The sequence below is a fragment of the Prinia subflava genome, chromosome 6 (genome assembly GCF_021018805.1).
Source record: "Prinia subflava isolate CZ2003 ecotype Zambia chromosome 6, Cam_Psub_1.2, whole genome shotgun sequence".
Lineage (NCBI taxonomy): Eukaryota > Metazoa > Chordata > Aves > Passeriformes > Cisticolidae > Prinia > Prinia subflava.
Window position 1 is genome coordinate 5225238 of NC_086252.1, and position 19088 is coordinate 5244325.

General features: G+C 40.8%; 1 protein-coding gene across 1 annotated transcript in view; it reads right to left on the reverse strand.

The window, feature by feature from the left end:
• COL6A2 (collagen type VI alpha 2 chain) overlaps nucleotides 1-19088 on the reverse strand; it is a 375734-nt gene that overhangs the window by 266108 nt on the left and 90538 nt on the right. The gene's annotated exons all lie outside the window — the stretch shown is intronic.

A 19088-nucleotide genomic window follows, 5' to 3' on the forward strand; every position in this document is an offset into this window, starting at 1 on the left:
AATAGACAGAATTGTTTACCTATCTTTCCAAAAAGCAGCTTCTAATTAATCATCATTAGGCATTGTTAAGTGGAAACACAGGGATGTCTTGTCTGGCATTGATCATTAACATCAGGAAATGACTGTATGAGGTAGAAAGCATCTGGTTTTAAACTGCAGACATACTCTATTAAGAACTGACTTGCCTCCTACAGACACAGCATTGAGCAACTCCTGTTTCTCACAAAAGGCATGGGTGCTGAACCCGACTGTGCAGGATGCTGTGAGAGCCATGGGTGACAATGGCTGCACCTCTCCATCAATAAGGATTAAGTAAAGTCATGGCTTCCCTAAAAAACTGGTTCTATTTATAAGGACACTGGAGATATTTCAGCCATGCTTATCAAACCCGGCTGCTCTCCTCAGCAGAAATACACATTACCTCTGCAATTATTTTTAAAATTCCATTTCTTAACATGTTAGCTTCTGATCACAGCATATAAAATTACTTGATTTAATTTAAACCCGAAGGAAGCCTCAAGATCTCAGCATTCCTGTAGCCAAAACCAACACCATGGCACCATCTTGTGGGCACTTCATAGAGCAAGTTCTGGAAAAGCCAACACTGCCCGCAGGTATAGGTTGCTTGTTCCATCCCTGAGCTCAGACAGAAGCAAAAGGGGGTTTAAAAGGGTTTTAAAATCTGAAATTCTTCATGTCCAGCTGTTTGGAAAAGTATTTTACAAGTTCAGCAGCCGGTTTTGGAGAATTTATATACATTTTTAGTACAATTGTATCACAGAAAAAAAAAGTCCTTAAAAAAAGATAAAAGTAAAAAGCAATCCTCACACCCTGCAGGTAATGTGAATCTCCACAGGATCCTCAATGGGAATCCTGAATGAGATATACAGATATATATCCTGCCTTCAGAAGTAAAATCACTACTGTCATGAAGGGTTTTTTTGCTTTAGCAGAAAAAAATTATCTGATTTCTAGCCCATCTTTTGATGCTGGTTTTAACCACAAAACCATAACTGGTTCGAAACTCCAAGTCCTGACACAGTGATATACTACATCAATCTATCCAAAATGCCCAAAAATCTTATTTTACAAGGCCAGCAGAAGGGCAAGAGGAGTAGGATACTTTTACATTTAAATTTGTCTGTCTCTTCCATTTGGATTAGCAGTTCCTTTCATATACAACTTTTCAGCTGACAGAAGGAACAACTTCCCTTTGAATTCCATAAAAACTTGCCTGTTACCTGCTAGTTCATTTTGTGTCTTTTCTATCCCTGAGTGTTTTGTCAGCAACTCGGTAAAGACATGAAGAAAGTAATTTCTACATTCACAGGTTTTCCATTTCAATTTCGACCTTTGAGGAGCAGCTTAAGAGTGCACATTATTACTGAGGATGAGGAGCAGAAAAATCTGTTTAAGAACTCCCAAAGGCCACACCATAAAGTTTGAATTTCCCTGTAAAATAAAGTAGGCATTACAGCAATTGAGGCTACAGATGAAGCAGTAATGGTTGGCATGCCTGTTGCATTTCATGCAACAATTCTTCCTTAGGGGCTGTCATGTCCCTAAGCCAGTGGTCAGGGACTCACATAAAGTCAGTTCTCCTATAGCACCCTGGTATTCCCCTTTCTCACTATAACATATTTTTTATAGTTCAATTTTCCTTAAATATTTAGTCTATTTGTAAGGTCATAATTTGAAACTTTTTTCTAGCTCAATTTCTCTTTCAACAATGTCTGTCCTATTCCATGCCCTTTTTAAGTGAGCATATTTTATCTCAGAGTTTGCATACAAATCCACAAGACTATGTGAGCCTTCTCTCAGTCTTTGAGAATTTTCTACAAAACTACCACTGTCTCTTTTTTGTAAGAGAATTAGTTATTTGTTACACACTGGGGCAGCAGTTTGTCAGAAAACCTATTTTTCTGACCTAGAGATGGGGCTCCTGAGAGGCTTTTTAAAAGATTTTGTTCCATTTTCAGTCTCATGTGAAGGGTGAGACAATACAGATGTTATAATTCATGCCATCAAAATCAGAAGCCAAATTATTTCCTATTACAATACCTTATAAGCATTTTTTGGCCTATCAGCTTTTGCCACACAATGCTAATGCTTTGTGTCAATCACCTAAAAACACCCCTCCTGGGTCCAATTGCAATACATCTTTCATAGTTCTATTTCTCCAGAATACCTGGTCTATTTGCAAGGTCATCATTTGAAACTTGATTTTAGTTCAATTTCTCTCTCAAAAATGTCTGTCCTATTCCATGGCCTTTCTAAGTCAGCATATTTTATCTCAAGGTTTGCATACAGATGCACAAGACTATGTGAGCCTTCTGTCAAGCCTTTAAGAATTCTCTACAAATCCATTTCCCACACCCTTCTGGGCTATAGGGAATTCACTCCTGGACCAAAGTCACAGGTATAAAACTCACGAGCTCTGCAGAGTGCTGGCCAAACAAATGAACAGTGTGTGAAGGGGCATCTCACACCATTTTTCAGTGACAAAAGACCTGAAAACTACATTTCATTTGCTCTTGTTGAGCAGGTTTCTGAACAGGGAGAAAAGCATCCTGCCTGGTAATTCCAGGCTATTGTAGCACATGTCACTGAAAATAATCTTCTACAGCCCTGCATTCACCTGCAGTTCCTCTGACACTGTTGCCCTGGATTCATCATCCTTGTGAGAGATTAAAATGGCCGAAGTCAAATGTGAAATACCACACTACTGCAAAAATCTGTTTGAGAATTCAAAACCCAGGAACAACTGGACTCTGCAACAGCTCTGATGCCCTACTGACACTTTAACATCCTTTCCTCCCTTCAATCTCAGCAGTAAAAACAGCTTTAGGGTATTTCTGTGTTTTTATTGTAGCTGGCTGATTTCTGATGAGTGTTTTTGCCCTCTCCTCCCCTCCTCCTTCAATTGCACCAAGTTCACAGGCAGAGAAAGAGAGTTAAAATGAGAAGCATCCAGGAGAAAAATTAAATCCTAGCTCACCCTGCCTCACACAGGCAAGGCAGGCATGAAAATCATCCTGAAAATTCAAGTCTCCACAATCTTTCAAGTGCCTCCTTGAGAAGCTCTCCAGTGATCAAATTGTCCCTAGACCTGCTGGAGCTTATTAAGAAAAACCTTTGTAAGCGGAAACAAGACCTCTCTGCCGACTGCTTTATCTCAGTGGAGAGTTTGTTGGTATGGATCCTAATTGGCTTCTCCATAATTTAGTCCTGACACTGGCAGCATACAAGGAGAGATCTCCAGAGGCTGAGCCCCTACTGCTGATGGAAGCATAAAACAGCTTCCAGGGTTTACAGGACTGAGGGCACTCAGAAGGGACTTAAACATCCAACCAAAACTGTACAGCAATGAGTCAGCAGTCACCTAGTGCAGGACCTCTACAAAATAAACTGGATAGAAATATGAGTGATTACCATCTCAAACACCTTCTGTGTTGTAATTCCTTCCATGTATTTCAGAATATACAGGTGCAGACCAAACACTAACATGATGCATAGCCAGAAAGAATAAAATACAAAGTGGTTTTGGCTGCTCTGAGCTGACAAAGCATCAGTTTGGGCTTATTAAGTACTCAACTGGGAGGCTGGAGAACTGGGCTCACTATTCCTGCCCCTGACTATTGAGTATTGTAAGCATTATATTTCATTAGAGGAGACATCATCATCAACATAGGTGTAAAAAGCCCCCTGGACCCTCAGCATGCAGCACTGCTGCTGGGAGACAAATTTAGAATTAAGGATAATGGGGAAACATATGGAATTACAGCTCCACTGCATGCAAGTGCATCCCTAAGTGCCCAGGAGAGACCCAGATACCAAACACTGCCGAGCTCACGGAAGGAAAAAAAAGTCCTCATTTTCTCTTACATTTGCTCTAGATGCTTGCCAAGAGTTTGGAAGCCATTTCTGCATGGATCTCCAGACTTTCTAGACTTTTTATGTTCATATACATGCATATAAAATCTCAGACACTCAGTAAAGTGTCTGGAGTGAGATCAGCACAGACTGGGACGGAAGCCAACTCCCAGAGGGGGCAATACATGCAAAGTAGACCCATTTAAACACAGATTTCATCCTTCATGTACTTAAGATAGGGCTACATTTAGCTGTATTTCTCCATTGGACTTTAATATATACATAATATACACAAATATGTATGACACATATTTAAACAGATATGGTTTGAAACACAGAACTGATATTCTCAACAGTAGAAAAAAATACTGCTCATCAACTGAATTCTTCCAAGGAAAAAAAAATCATACTCAAAGGCATGCAAAGGCCATTGAAATGAGGACAGAAATCTCAAAGTGGTTTCAAAAGGAGATGTACCAAGTGCTGGGTCCCTGTGAGTGAACACAGGTTTGGACTCTGTTTCATCACCAGGGCACGTGTGTATCCCCACACTCCTGGCAGGTTGAGCTGCCTTGAGTGACACAGATGAAATTTTCAAGTTTCACCTTCTCTGCTTTCCTATTATACTTTAGAGTATGTTATATCAACACTGTAGTATTATACTATTCTCTTTAACATGCATAAAATTGTCTTTCTCTAAGTTATTTTGATCCTCTTGTGCCAAAGCAGAAAATTAACTCCTCTAAGAAGCTGCAGTGCTCTGCAACTTTTTCAAGCCTACGATATCTAGAAGTTTGTTCCTCTCTCCTCTAAGAGTAAGAAGCTTAGGAATTCCAAAACCAGTTTATGACTGTTATTGCCATAGAGAAAGGGGACCCAAACTCCAGCCTGAGGGAATAGTTCTGCAAGGTCATCTCCAGCAAATTAATACCAGAACAGAACAGAAGGATCCTGGACTAGGACACAGAATCATCTCAGAATTCACTTGTCCAAGACAGGCTAATTCACTCCTTTCCATCTTCCCATCCACCCCATCCTTTCTGTACATCTTCTCATGCATTTTGATAACTAAAAATTTAGAGTTTAATACCTTCTTAGCCATTGCTCTATTACTCAACATGAATCATATCAGCTTGTTATAGTTGCAGGGAGGAAATTTGGTCAAATAATAACCTATGTATGAATTTCTGCTCTTTGATATGCAGCTAAGTCCCTGAGTGCAATGGAGAAACAGCTGAAAGAGATACTCAACCACAAATCCATTATTTTCTGGAGTTCTATACACACAATTCCTTTGCAGTTACAAAAAAAATTATGTTTTATTTTAACTGGAAGAGCAACAAAATTCAGAGCAGCATCCTTGAAATACCACTATGGGGATTTGTCCTCTGAATCAGGGAGGGGAGGAGTGGTAGAGTGAGCTACTCCTCTTGATCCAGGCGACAGACTGTGTTTCTTTTTCCTTAAACACATAGCAAGAAAAATAAATGGCCCCACTGGCCAGTAATTTTCCTCTTCTCCAAGGAACTCGGAGGCTAATGTATCACTTTCAGACAAAAGAGACTTTGACTGCAGGCTTGTTCAACACACAGAAAATTACTCTTATTTCTGGGACTCTGTTAAGAATGCAGCCTGCCTTTGTTCAATTCTCTCTTAATTTTGCTGTTTCCAAACACACAAGTAAACAATTAGCTCAATGGGCTACTACTGATTAGAGTCTCTTTGGAAAGGGTGAAATGCGAGCTCTTCGGGTCGGAAGAGGCAGATCCAAAACCTCCAATAAATATCAAAGGGGACAGGGGAATCCTGTTTCACTGTCACCAGCCCTCCCCTGAGGTCCGTGTCAGCTCACAGATATCCCTCAAAAGGCTGACAAACACTAAATCCTGTTGGCAAGTTTTCCCTTCACAGAAGTCTTTTTCTAGCCACAAGGAAGCTAAACAGCAAAATGCCTTTTAGCCTGCACCATGGTGCCAACCTCCCAGTACTTTTTGTGCAAGCAAAAAAATTCTCAAAGCTTATCCTTTAATCCTTTTTTTCTTTTTTTAAGGCTCCATCATTGCTATTGGAAAAATTCCTCTTGCCAGGTCACTGTGCTGCTTCAGGGTTCTCCTCCCCTGTTTGACAGAGGCCTGAGGCTACAGACTGGTTAGTTTTCCAGTGGTACCATAGGTGTGGGCAGTGCCATACTCCCTCTGAACACTCTTTGGAAAAACAAGGGTCTCAACACAGAGGTTTTATCTGCTTTCTTTTAGTTCAATGTCCAGCAGCAACCTGCGGATCCAGTGGTGAAGAGCATTTTTGTAGGAGAGCAAGTATGAAACACACTACAGTGTGCCATGGAGAAGAGTCATAGATGAAATGGGCATAGATCCCTATCTATAAAAAAATAAAAAAGACTGCAAGGCCTTCAGGCTGCCCAAAAAAACCCCAGCAACTCCCAAGTTCTTATTTATATAATTAGCCTAGAGAAAAAGTAAACTATAAATGTTGGATTTGGGCTTTATGGCTCTTAAGAATTTAGAGATTAAGTTATATTGTGAAGAAGAAACTCTGACAATCCAAAGCTTAAAACTGAGGAAGGATCCACCACCTTCAAGGTGCATTTATGCTAAAATGTTTCACTTTTCAAAACCAGCACGCTGGGTTTTGCCCCAGACTATTACAGCAAAAAATTGTGAGGGGAAGATGCCCAGCACCAGTGCTTTCATCTCTTTCACCAACTGCTATCCCTCCCCATGGGAAATCCAGGCACAGGAGATTCTCAAAACCTTGTGTACGCAGGAACAAACATAGAAATGAATACAGGGTTTGATCTGATACCTTGGAAAAGGCTTCCAGATTTAGAGATCATAAGCAAAAGTGTGGGTTTCTAGTTTAGATAGAAACATATTAAGCTAGGTAGTGGAAAGTTTTAAAGCTTTAAAGTGTAGATATACAAGGAGTTACAGAAATAGTAAAAGGATTTAAGGTATAGCAAGTAGGTTTGTGTGTCATTGTATGATTGGTTGTAATCAATCACATTAACACATGTAACGCATTGCGGCAAAGCCGTGTGACACAGTTTAATTAGGGATTGGTGTGAAAGCAGAAACAATCTTTGTGGCAGCAGTTTATTGGCTAATTAACCTTTAAAAGACCTTGTAACCACTGACCGTTACTGACTTAAGCGGTTGAAGACGTTCTCACTCCTTTGTGGGACTGTAGAAGATAATCGTAATAAATCTTGCTTGAAGACATCTCTCAGTGGTTCTGTCTCTCTCAGTCTTCTGACACCTCCCTGTGCCTAGACCCCTCCCAATTCCCCTAAAGACTGCTAGGAGAGCATGCATGGAAAGGAGCTCATTTGGCTCCATGGAAAGGAGCTCATTTGGCTCCTTTCCACAGAGTCCTCACTGAGCAAATTCACACCACAGACAATGTGCACAACCCTGGCAGGAGCTTCAGAAGTTAGAGCTAAAAAGAACGAGCCCTGTGCATCTACTTGGTGACAAGTCATAGCAGATCCCATTGCAGGAATAGCAAGAGTATTTTAGACTTAGATTGAGAGGCTTTCCTGGCCTCTATATTTGCAGAACAGAACACGGGGTGAGTTGATTGAGTTGATTAATCTTCATCAAACAGTAGATCGAACGGTGAATAAAAGACTAGATAACCTCAATTTCAAAACTGATTAGTTTTTTCCTGGCCTTGTTTTAAACTAGCTACTCCTAACCCATGGAAAATAATGAAATCATCTGCTGTCAAGCTTTAATGAGAATGCCTTATAATATTCATCTCTTTAAAACTTTAATAAAGTTTAATTAAAATTGGTTTTCTGCACCCATGTTTCTGCAGAGCAGGCATCTGGATTTGCATTCTCATGCATGAAATGGGAAAATAAGCTTTGGAAAGAATGACTATGGGATTGCATCTACCACCACTCCACATGAATTCCGAGTTTGCAATAGGTAGAATTTGTTTTCCTCCAGATAAACTGGACAGAACCCACACAGCCTGAATTAAACCTTGGCTGTGAAAAACATCTATACAGCTCTTGTTATCCCCTGGTGTTCCCTGACAGAACACAGGCTGAACTGGCTGTTTGTATGTACGGTATTCTCTGTTTGTTACTAATGATCCAAGAGAAAATTAAAGTGGATACATTGAGTACCTCAGTTTTGTGGCTCATAATGCAACAAAATGAAAATTTTACTCTATAAGCAATAGTCACACCAGTACAACTTATTACTCTTCTGTGTCTAGCACCTCATAATTCCTGGCATCTATCACTGCAATATTTTGGTCTTCCCAAAAGGATCCTGGAGGTCACTATTACCATATTTCTGAAGTTCAAGTTGCCTATCTTTGGCAAACAGAGCAGCTAATCAGTAATCACAGTGCAGTGCAATAACCAGTAATGAGAACCCAGCTAAATCTTTAACTCTTCCTCAAACAAAAGGAGGAAGGAGGCTGACAGGTTTAGGGTTCTTAACACAAGCTGCACAACTCTTTGAAAACTGTCAGAAGGTGATGCAGACGTAGACTGCATGCAGGGGTTGAGTTTTATTTGCACTTCTAAAGTTGCTCTGAATTTCACAGAATCAGATCCTAACCCAAAGTCCTAAAGCAAAAGTGAGGGACTTGTTCCCTCCTTTGGGGAATAAACCCATTTGTTCACCGGGCCCCTGCAGAGAGGCTGTAGCCAGCTGCCTTCAGTGGAGATTTCTGGTTTCCAGAGTACTCCCTCGCAGCTTTGCTGACAAGTTCGTCACATTTTCAAGAAGTGCCTCAAAGGGATATTTATTAAAAATTACCATAATTTCATCCAATGCTACAGATCTGTCTCAAGTGGCACAGATGAAATCCTCTAGTTTCAACTTTCCTATCATACTTTAGACTGTGCTATATTTATATTATAATATTATAATACATACAACTCACTACAGCTGTTGTTACAGTTCTGACAACAGCTTCTGCTCCCCCAGCTGTATCACTCTCTAACCTGCATGGTGTTTAATATTATTTTTCCTTTTCTCATTTAATGATATATTTTATTTTTGTATGCAATCAAGCCATTTTTACCCAAGCTGGAAAAAGAAGTGGAATGGGAAGTAAATTAGTTTTCAAAGCCACTAGGACACACCAAAAATAGTAAGGAAAAAAGGTGGCAAAGTGCAGCACTGTAAGGTTTTGCTTCACTAGAAAGAAAGAAAAACAGTGGCTGCTCATAAAAGTGCCAAGTGAATTGATGTTTCATTAAAGAAAAAAATTCCAGTGGCACAAAATACTAATTTAGGACTTAACATGCCACATAACCACTGTTTACTATTCCCATAGATAAAGGGTAAAATATATTCACGGCCTGGCTGTCTGTGCATGTATTTATTACACCTAAGGCAGCTACTCTGGGATACTCAGTGCCCTTTGGACAACAGCAAAAATAAATACTTTCTTTTAAAAAAAAGTCACTTGAACATCAAGAAGCATAATAAATAAAATATTAATAAATTCATAACCCATAGTCCTAACCTAAAGACAAGTAATATTGGAAATGAAAAACATTCATCCCTTGACTTTCCTAGCTCAGAGACTGTTCATGATATACGGATTGTCAATTTACCTAAAATACATTTTTGTGTTGTTTGAAATACCCTGGAAAGTGGGGTAGCTGTTTCAGAAAAAAATTTTAAAACTAAGAAAGAAGAAAAGGCATGGGATGGGGTGAGAGTTTATGTTACACTGCTCTTTTTTCTGGGCTACAGATGAGCATCAAAAGTGCTGAAGGGCAGTATTTTAATATGTCACAAGACAACAGCTACAGCAGTCCTTGACCTGTTTCCAGGCTGCTCAGCACAGTCCAGTCCTTATTTATCAAGTAGGTCACCCTTTCCTCCAGTTTAATAAAGGTTTACAGGGTAATTTATGGACTTGCATGAGAGCTTTATGTCAGTAGTGGTTCTAGTTGTGTCTAGAAAATTCCAGGACAGCAACACCCCTACAGAGCCATGGTAGGATTTTTTGATCTCATGAATTTATGTATTTGGTTGGCAAGCTGTTAAACTACTTTTAAAGCAACCAGCAATTACATCACCAAGTTCTGAAAAATAAATCAGGAGAAAAGAAAACCAAGTAATGCCTGTGGTACTAGGCAGCCATAGGATATGGGAGGATGTACTGTATACACAGAACATTTCAAATTCTTTCCCTGAACAGGTCATCACACTCACACTCTAATTTTCAGGCTTTTTCTCTAAAGAGATCTGGGTCAGGACTAACTTTTCTACAGAAGTAGGCTCATAAAATAGCAACAAAGAATATGAAAAGGGAAAACATGAAATTGAAACCTGTGGTCATCTCTCACATCAGCAGCTCACCTCTCAGTTTTCTCAGCCTAACTTCCACATTAAAGGAATTTTCTCCACCCCTGTCTAGACATAAATTACACACATATTAAGCACATAATTATGTGCATAAACTATATTCCATTGCTCCATCTTCTTCAATAAGACAGATACTCTGTTTATGCATGCTCTCTCTCCATGTAAGCAAAGTGTTTCTTTGCTCTGGAATTAGTTATAGACAACTTGAAGTGGTACTGTTGAGTGAGAGAATGGCATGAGAGAACTTGAATAGTTTTGAGGCTGATTTCACCTGCACATAGCAAACAGGTTTACATTAAAGTAGATGGATAAATCTTTATTCAAGAAATCTTTTATGATACTTCAACTGTAACCAAAGTTACCAAACTTTTCCCATTCACGTCCCTCCCACGCACTATTTTAGTGAATCCTTTGCAGTCTCAAATCCGTCCTGGATTTCAATAGTTATTCACAAAGCTATTTGGTAAAACCATAGTGAATTTTCACTTTCAGAGTTTGCAGACCTGATTTCCCCACAAAGCCAGCAGTGTCTGAGAACTGTAGGGGTCAAACCCCACAGGAGTCAGTGTTTTACCCATGATTTGTTTCAGGGGAGGCTGAATTTCTTGCTCTACTGAAAAAACACTGTGAGTGTTTGAGAAAAGACAGTATTTCAGGAAATAAATATTGCTGGAAATTAAACTCTTTTTTTTTTTCCTCTTCTCCTTTATTTTACATTTGACACATATTACTTTTTCTAATGTTAACTCCCTTTATATCTTTACTACTTTTGTCAAACAGTGTTGATATAACCACAGGATTCATGTAGGGCCAGAACTTTGCTGATAAGCACAAGAACAAGTTGGTCTTCCAAAGATAAGTTCTAAAAATCTTGACATGTTTTATTCCATACTGATCTGTTATGGAGCACAAATTATTCTTTGAATTGCTTCCTACCTCACAAAACACATTCCAGAGATATCAGTTCATATTTTAAGAAGTACACAAGACTTATTTAGAGATCATTTTTGTTTCAACATCACAAATGAGGACTGCCACTTTTCCAACTGGGCAACTATTGACAAGAGCCATTTAAGCTGTCACAGACACTAACAAACAGCTGTGTATTGCCAGGGCTCTATTAATGGAGGTTGGACAGAGCAATGCAGAGTACAACCAATATGGTCAGATCATACATTCTCCTCTTTATTCCCGAAATGGCTGGTTATATACAGTGTGAAATAATTTATAATGGAAGGTGCATTCTAATTGGCATTCAGCGGGAACAAAAATGTAAACAATCTCAGCTTAAGGTAGCTATCATACATCTGCTCTAACTATCCTACCTAATGCAGGCACAGACCTTAACTTAAATTCTAAATGCACCACAGGCTTATCTACTTTCACACAGACCCAAGACTGAGGCCCAGCAGGCCCAAACCCTAGGCCTAGTTTGGGATAGCTCCAATCTCATTCCACAACACATCATGTCCGTGTTCTCTAAGAAATCCAGTTACAGCTGTGCACTCTGTGGGCTTTTGGAAAAGGGAAAAAAATAGCTGAAATAGGCTGTGTAAATGGGAACAGCTCTGTGATAAACGCCAATCACTCGCTTTTTGAAATTTATGAAAATTTAATAAAGAATAAAAATTGGTTACAAAAATTTTAATACAATAATAAAAGTTTAAAAAGTTTTCAGAGACAGGACAAATAATGAGACAATAAAAGCAAAGAAGGTAGCCTGGGCCACCCAAGACCCCCCCCCTTCCAGACAAAGGCTAGAGGGAGAAGGGCCCAGAACAAAGAGAAGTCTTCTTTTTTAAGCCTTCAGTTTATGACTATTCATATCTTACATAAAACGAGTAATTTTCATCTGTTTCTTGTCACAAAAGCTTTCTGTTAATTAAAAGAACGCATGAGAGCATACGTCCTTGAGAAAGTTAGGTTCTGTGGATAAGAGGCCATAAATTCTTCTTCACTAGAAGGTTTAGGGGCCTCTGTAAGATTTAGGGGCCTCTGTGAATGTTATCTCTGTGCTGAGGAATTTTTCTTCTTGAGCAAAAAAATATAACACACATACACAGCTTCTATTGTACTATGACTTATTGTTAATTACAAAACTACATTCACTACATTATTCTAATGTTAACATAGTATAACTTTTCTATCTATCAGATTACATATAGTAAATATCTGCGTAGAGCCACACATACAATATGCCTTTTTCACAAGCTCGTTTTCAAGAGCAGGGCAGTGCTCAGAAGGAGTCCTGCCAGCCCACAAACACAGTGGCACGGTTACACACGGTGCTGACAGTGAGAGGCTCTAAGCTGGTACCAAGCTCTTGAGGACCCCTGGAACTCTGCTGGATGCAACTTTCTTAGCTTCAAAGCATGGTCAGAAAAGCTGACCTTCAAGAACCCTTGCAGCAGCTACTGGTAATGAGCATCTCCATCCACTTTTATTGGCTGCTGCTGCCAAGGAACTCATCAACTCAAAAGTGCCTCAAATGTCCTTCAGCATAGAATCACTAATTATTAGTAGTAATAATTTCCTTCATTATTCACAGGAATGTTAATCCCCATGCTTTTAAACCAAAGAGGGTTAATTTGACAAATACTCAGTTTCTTTCCATAAATATTGATTCTTAAAGCCCACAGTGCTTTCAGCTGATGAATACACAGCAGCAGTTTTTGTTCTCAGGATCTGCATTAGTTTGCTGCACCATTGGTTGAAATCCAAACCTTTAACTTGTTTCCCTGACTCCTGGCTTTGCACATGTAATGAGAATTATTGTGTGTTCCACTGGTGCCAGCCTGCAGCTCTTAGAGGAGAATGACAGAGTCAGCACTACATCAGGGGAGACAGCACTGCAGAAAATAACCCTGTGCAGGCTCACCCAGGTGTCATACTGTTCCCCACTGTTGGAACTAATGAAACATAAAGAGCTAATAAAAGGACAGAGTTTGTTTCTACAGTCTAACCTTGCTCAGCTTAAACCGTTGCTGGGTGCATTTTGAAAAGTATTACCTTGAGAACAGACCTTGTTCCATGCACTTTAGGTGTAACAACCTTGCATTTGGGTTGCAGAGATGAAAAAAAAAAATGAAACATACTTCAATTTCAACATAAACCACTTTTTGCTGATTTTCGCTAAAGACTGCAATAAAATCTCTGCCTTTTACGCATTATTTTGCATATTTGCAAACAAGTTTTCACATCTGAAAACTATTAAAGATCAGGTTAATTTTGCACATGAATGCATGTAAGCATATGCAGGTTTTGTATTATCAGTACAGTTAGTACAATATGCACAAAAAATTAAAAGCTTTTATATATTTTTTCCTGTTATCAAAAAAATTATATTCTGCTATTCACTGGTGTTTTTTTCTATTCAGCAAGACACTGATGGATAAAGCAAGCTGCAGGCCTCCTGTGAAACGTATACTAAATTCCATATTATTTAAACCTTTCATCTCAAAGCAAATACCCCTGAATAATTTGCTAAATGGGGATATCCTAAGAAATTACTGATTTCTTCCTGGAATTGGGACCTTCATCCTCAATATGAAGCTGAGCTGATCACTGCCAATAAAAAGTGTTACCTGGGACCCTTGTCAGTCCGCTCCACAGTACAAGTTCAAACCAAAAATAGAGAAATACACAAGCAGTACTCAACAGCTCCTTTAAAATAGACAAAATGGATAAAATAACCTAAATATTTAATTTGTTAATACAAAAAAACATTAAAAGAAAATCCTCAATGAAATAACAATGGGACACTGGAACCAGTAATCCCTGGAGGATAAAGGTCCCTCCAGCAAACCAGTCTGACTCAGTATTTATAAACTGCTGAGGGCAGAAACAAGGTAACAGAACATAAATAGTATTTTGAATTATAGGTTTTTCTATTCTCTTGAACATTGAAATGTTTTAAAATGTAATAAATTAATATTTTATTTTTTTTAAACGTACCTTATATTTCCACAAATAGAAGGATTCTCTCTGCAGCACCAGAAGGACAGACAATTAAGGAATTAGCTGATCTATTGCATTTTGTGACATTATGTGACAAGGGACAACATGACAGACTAATTAGATCAGCCCCACTTCATTTTTCTTCAGCAAAACTCTATCTGGTAGGCAAGGAGTTACAAGTTGTAACTAACATCAATTATGAATTAATCCATTACTTGGCTTCTCATTTGGGCCAAATGTAGGTTTCCCATTTTAAAACAACATATTGCATTTTATTTTTCAACACTATCAATACTGAGAAACTTTCCTTGACTTTTCTAATGTAAAAACCAGAGAGTTTCTTTATTTTCATCATAAAATAAGAACAACTCTTCCTTGTTTTTTAGATGAGCTTGGCATACATTTTGTAAGCCAACTGGAGATACCCTGTTGCTCTCCTCTAGGGTTTGAGTTGGTTTTGTTTACTGCAACACCTTTACCCAAGGAATCATCCTGTGACAGAACTCAGTCCATTGAAGAACCAGGTTCTGTGTGCTGTCACAGTGATGCAGAAGGAAAACAAGAGCTTAAACTGCCAAAATCTGATGACAGAAAATATAAACCTAAGTGGTATCATTGAATTGATGCCTAAAGGAGTAGAGCACACATGGCTTACATTTCGAAGCCAAAGATTGTAAAAAAAAAAATCTCATCACAACAAATGTCCTAATTATCACTCCCAAGCCAATTTGCTTCTATTTTTTTAAATTTTTATTTTTAAAAACAACATGAGAGTTTCAGCTGGATTTGACTCTTTATCTCTTCTCACTTACATAGGACCTGCAGTCCAAAATCAATCTAATATGACCACTTTTAAAAGCACCTAAATCTTTAATTAGAAATTTTTGAAGTCACCACTGGATCCCACGTGACATCCTTTATTCCACTCATACTTCTAGTGGGCAGAAGCAAGGCTAATGTACATGACCATAAAATATCAAGGGCAAAAATGTGTGAGCAGGCACTCAGTTGGTAAGACTACCCCAAAACAGCACTGCTGTCTCAGCCTCTGGTGTCTTTTTTACCTTTCAAAAAGTTCTTTCTCATCCTGAGAATATTTTGCAGAGATCTTGGTTTAAAACCACACTGCCTAAGGAGAGACCATGTGAAATCTTACCTGCAGCCATCAATTTTAACACTCCAGCCAAACACATTTGGATCAGTACCTGGGACAGTCTCTTGAACTACTTCAAAATGCCAGGTCAGGAGCTCTTTGTTTTTTGCAATCATCTCTACCAATTTTCAAAGCCATGTGGCCCCTCCAGAGGCCAAGCTTTGCAAAGGCTTTGGTGGTAGAGATACGCACTTGTATTTTCTCCAGGCCATACTCCTTCCTCCAAGATGCTAATTTTGAGCTTACATTCCTTATCCTTGGGAAGAAAGATATTTATATAGTAATTTAAATAGATTATTAAAACCTGAGGGGGGGGGAAGGAAAAAAAAAATTTGGTGTATTGTTTCTATTTGCCACCAAAATCACAATCCACCAAAATATTCCTACCAGAGTTGGGGTTTTGAAAATAAATAAATCCTTTATTCACAATTTAAATCTTAAGATGATGAAAATGGGGGGTTTACCCTCAATTCAAAGCCATAATACAATATCTCTATTTCCCCCCTTCCATTTAAAATAGAACACAGGGATTCCCTATCAGCTGATACCCCTAACACCCTGGAAAAGCCAGGTTTTCCTTCAATTAATACCTTACAACCACAAGTGAAGGGGGATTCCCCCCAGTTCAAACACAGACAGAAATGGAAGAGGAGTTGCTTCCCTTAGTTTAAACTCCTTTTGTCCTCATAACCCCCATTTTTTTTCTAGAGGCACTGGGGAGGGATTGGCAAGATGAAATCAAAAGGGAAAAGTGGAAAGGTTACCCCTGCAAATCCATGCACCGGCTCACCTGCGGCTGCCTGGCACAAAGGTTTGTCCCTCGGCACCTCCTTTTAGCAGTGCTCTGCATCTAAGTGCACCCAGGTGCTCCCCAGACCCGTGAGACGCTCGCACCATCCATCCATGAGACAGCCTCCAGGAGCCCACTATAAACCCCTCTCCTCCAGGAGCTCCATACAAAAGTGACCTTAGGGAATCCCTCCATAAGCAGCGCCTGGCAGGAGCCGCTCTCTCCTCGCCCTTCCAGCTCACACCTGGGGCTGTTACCAGACTTCACAGCCACCAATCCACATGGTGGCTGCTCTTCTGAGCGCCGTGCCCCTCCGCTCAAGCCTGGCTGTGTCCCTTTGAGCTCCTATCTCTGCTTCACCCAGCCCCATCCCCCTGCTTTCCTACAGGAAAGGCCCTGCTCACCCCCTTCCCACACAGAGCCCCCCGCCCCCCCAGTGGTTTTTCCAGAGCACTTCCATGGAAATCAAGCAAAGAAGGCCGTAACAACACTGCTCTTTCTTCTGCACACATGGAAAACACCAATTCTAGCTGAAACTCACCCAGTGCTGGAAAAGTCAGGAGTTTCCACAGCAGCATCTTTGCTTGCTGGGAACACAGAAAACCCATAGGGATTTTCATTCTAGCAAGCCGAGAAAGCAGCAGCAAACCAACAGAAGGCTAAATGCAGTGTTCACACTGCAAAACAAAGCTGTGTGTTCTACAGAGCACTTCCATGGAAATCAAGCGAGGAAGGCAGTAAAAACTTTGCTTTTCCTTCTGCACACATGGAAAACACAATCTACAGCACAATCTCACCCAGTGCTGGAAAAAGCTAGAAAGTTGTTACACCTGCTTCTGTGCTTGCTGGGAACACAGTAAACCAATGGGCATGTGCATTCTGGCAAAACCAGAAACCTGAAACACCAAGAGAAGGCTGACTGCAGTGTTCACACGGCAAAACAAAGCCGTGTGTTCTACAGAGCACTTCCATGGAAATCAAGCAAAGAAGGCAGTAACAACACCGCTTTTTCTTCTGCACACGTGAAAAACACAATCTATAGCAGAATCTCACGCAGTGCTGGCAAACCCGGTGGTTGAGGGGGTAGCAGCAGTACCACACTCTGTCCACACGGCGGCAGCACTGCCACCGAGCTCCGCCCAGGGCTGTCCCACGCTCTGAGACAGGCAGAGAACGCAATTGCCAGAGAGCGCTTTCTATTCCCTTCTCGCCCAGCATCTGTTCTTATGGTCTCAGGGCACTTGATTGGTTCATTCCTAGAGAAAAACGTTATGGCATTGTTTTCAAAACTGCTACCCATCTTTAGTCAGAGTTTCCTACATTCCTGCATATAATAGAGTAGATAAAGAGAGGGTTTATTTCCAAATGAATTTAGAGATAAATTCCTATTCTTTGCCAATACCTATAAAAAGGAAAAACTTGACAGGTTTTAGTATTTTACATCCACCCCTCCCTGTGAATTTTCTGGCAGCTTTGGGTCGCTCTGGGGAGAGCACCCAGCATGACCCCTCCTCATTCCCCACTCACCTGTGCCTCCACCGCAGCGTGGCTCCCTCTCCTAGGGACATTAGGGTGCCCCAAATGACATCCGAGCCCTTGAGTCTCCACCCCAACCCCCATCCTGTTTTCCTCACCCAGGGAACCGAGTGCTCCCAGCTTGAAACAGAACATTTGCTACAAAGCCCATAGAAATTGCATTTTGCTGCCAGCACTACAACTGCTTCCACACACAGATAACACGAGGCTGCTGCGAGTTGCCCTTTGGGCAGCAGCAGCTCCTAGGGACACGAACACTCCCCGCTCCCAGCTGGCTCAGTCCGGACTCCATGCAGCACTCAGCCAAAGCTGGGAGCTGAAACTCTCCCTTGGAAGCCCTACCCGGCAAACTGTGCCTCTCCCCCGCACCTCTCACCTTTGTGGCAGAGAGCTGTCCCTTCCTGCTGGCTGCTGGCAGCTGTGGGATGGCTCAGAGAGCTCCGCCGACTGTTCTGCCCCAATGCTTATGCGTATTCCTCAATTTCCCTGCGATAGGAGCTGGAGGAGGCAGCAGAGGGGCAAGGAGCCCGGCACAGTTGGCTTCTTGCATGTGTGCCAGCAAGCCAGGGCTGGGACAAGGACTTGTGCTGGAGCTGTTGCCCTTTGGAGCCATTTTAGAGGCATGATCCTAGAACATTTTGGAGGTTATTTCCCAAATTCCATTTGTAGCTGGATCTCACCAGAAAGCCCAGTTCAGCTGTCCCATACCCCGGCTGAAGGGACTCTCTATAGCACTGAAGTGGCACTGCAGGACACTTGTCAGCAGCAAGGGGACACTTTGAACACTCGCCCTCCCTGCGACTGGGAGCACTGGCACCAGCGGCTGCACATTACTCCCTGATGAGGCCTGAGCAGCAGGGCTCACCTACGAGATGAATCCTGGGCACTGTATGACTGACATCATCAGTAGTATTTAGCTAAAAGTACATGACAAAGATGCAAACATAATGAAATTAAAGGGAGCTCACACAAGAAGGGAATGAGGAAAAACACCTGCATAGCTCAAAAGCAGAAACACTATCAGTGTGCACCAACATCTTGATTTTTTACATTTAGGTGGGTTTTTTTGGATTTGATTTCATCCCCAACAGTTGTCTAAGAAATAATGTTATTCAATGTTTGTTTCTATTGGTACACAGTTAGAACTTGGTATTGCTCTGTATGTGTGGCTTTGGCCACACTTGTGGAGATGTAAAATAAGCACTTGGATTCCTTGGACACATAACAGGCAATGTGTTTCAGAAGTCCCCTGCGGATAAATGCTGTTCTCCTGCAGATCTGCAGTGGTGCTGAGTTTTGGAGAGTGGTTGAAGGGTTTAACCTCTTTCACTGTGGGGAAGGCTGATGGAGTCCTGAAGGCTGTAGCGATGGTGCTGCCTGGTGCATGTCCAAATACAAACTAGTGGAAAAGCAAGGC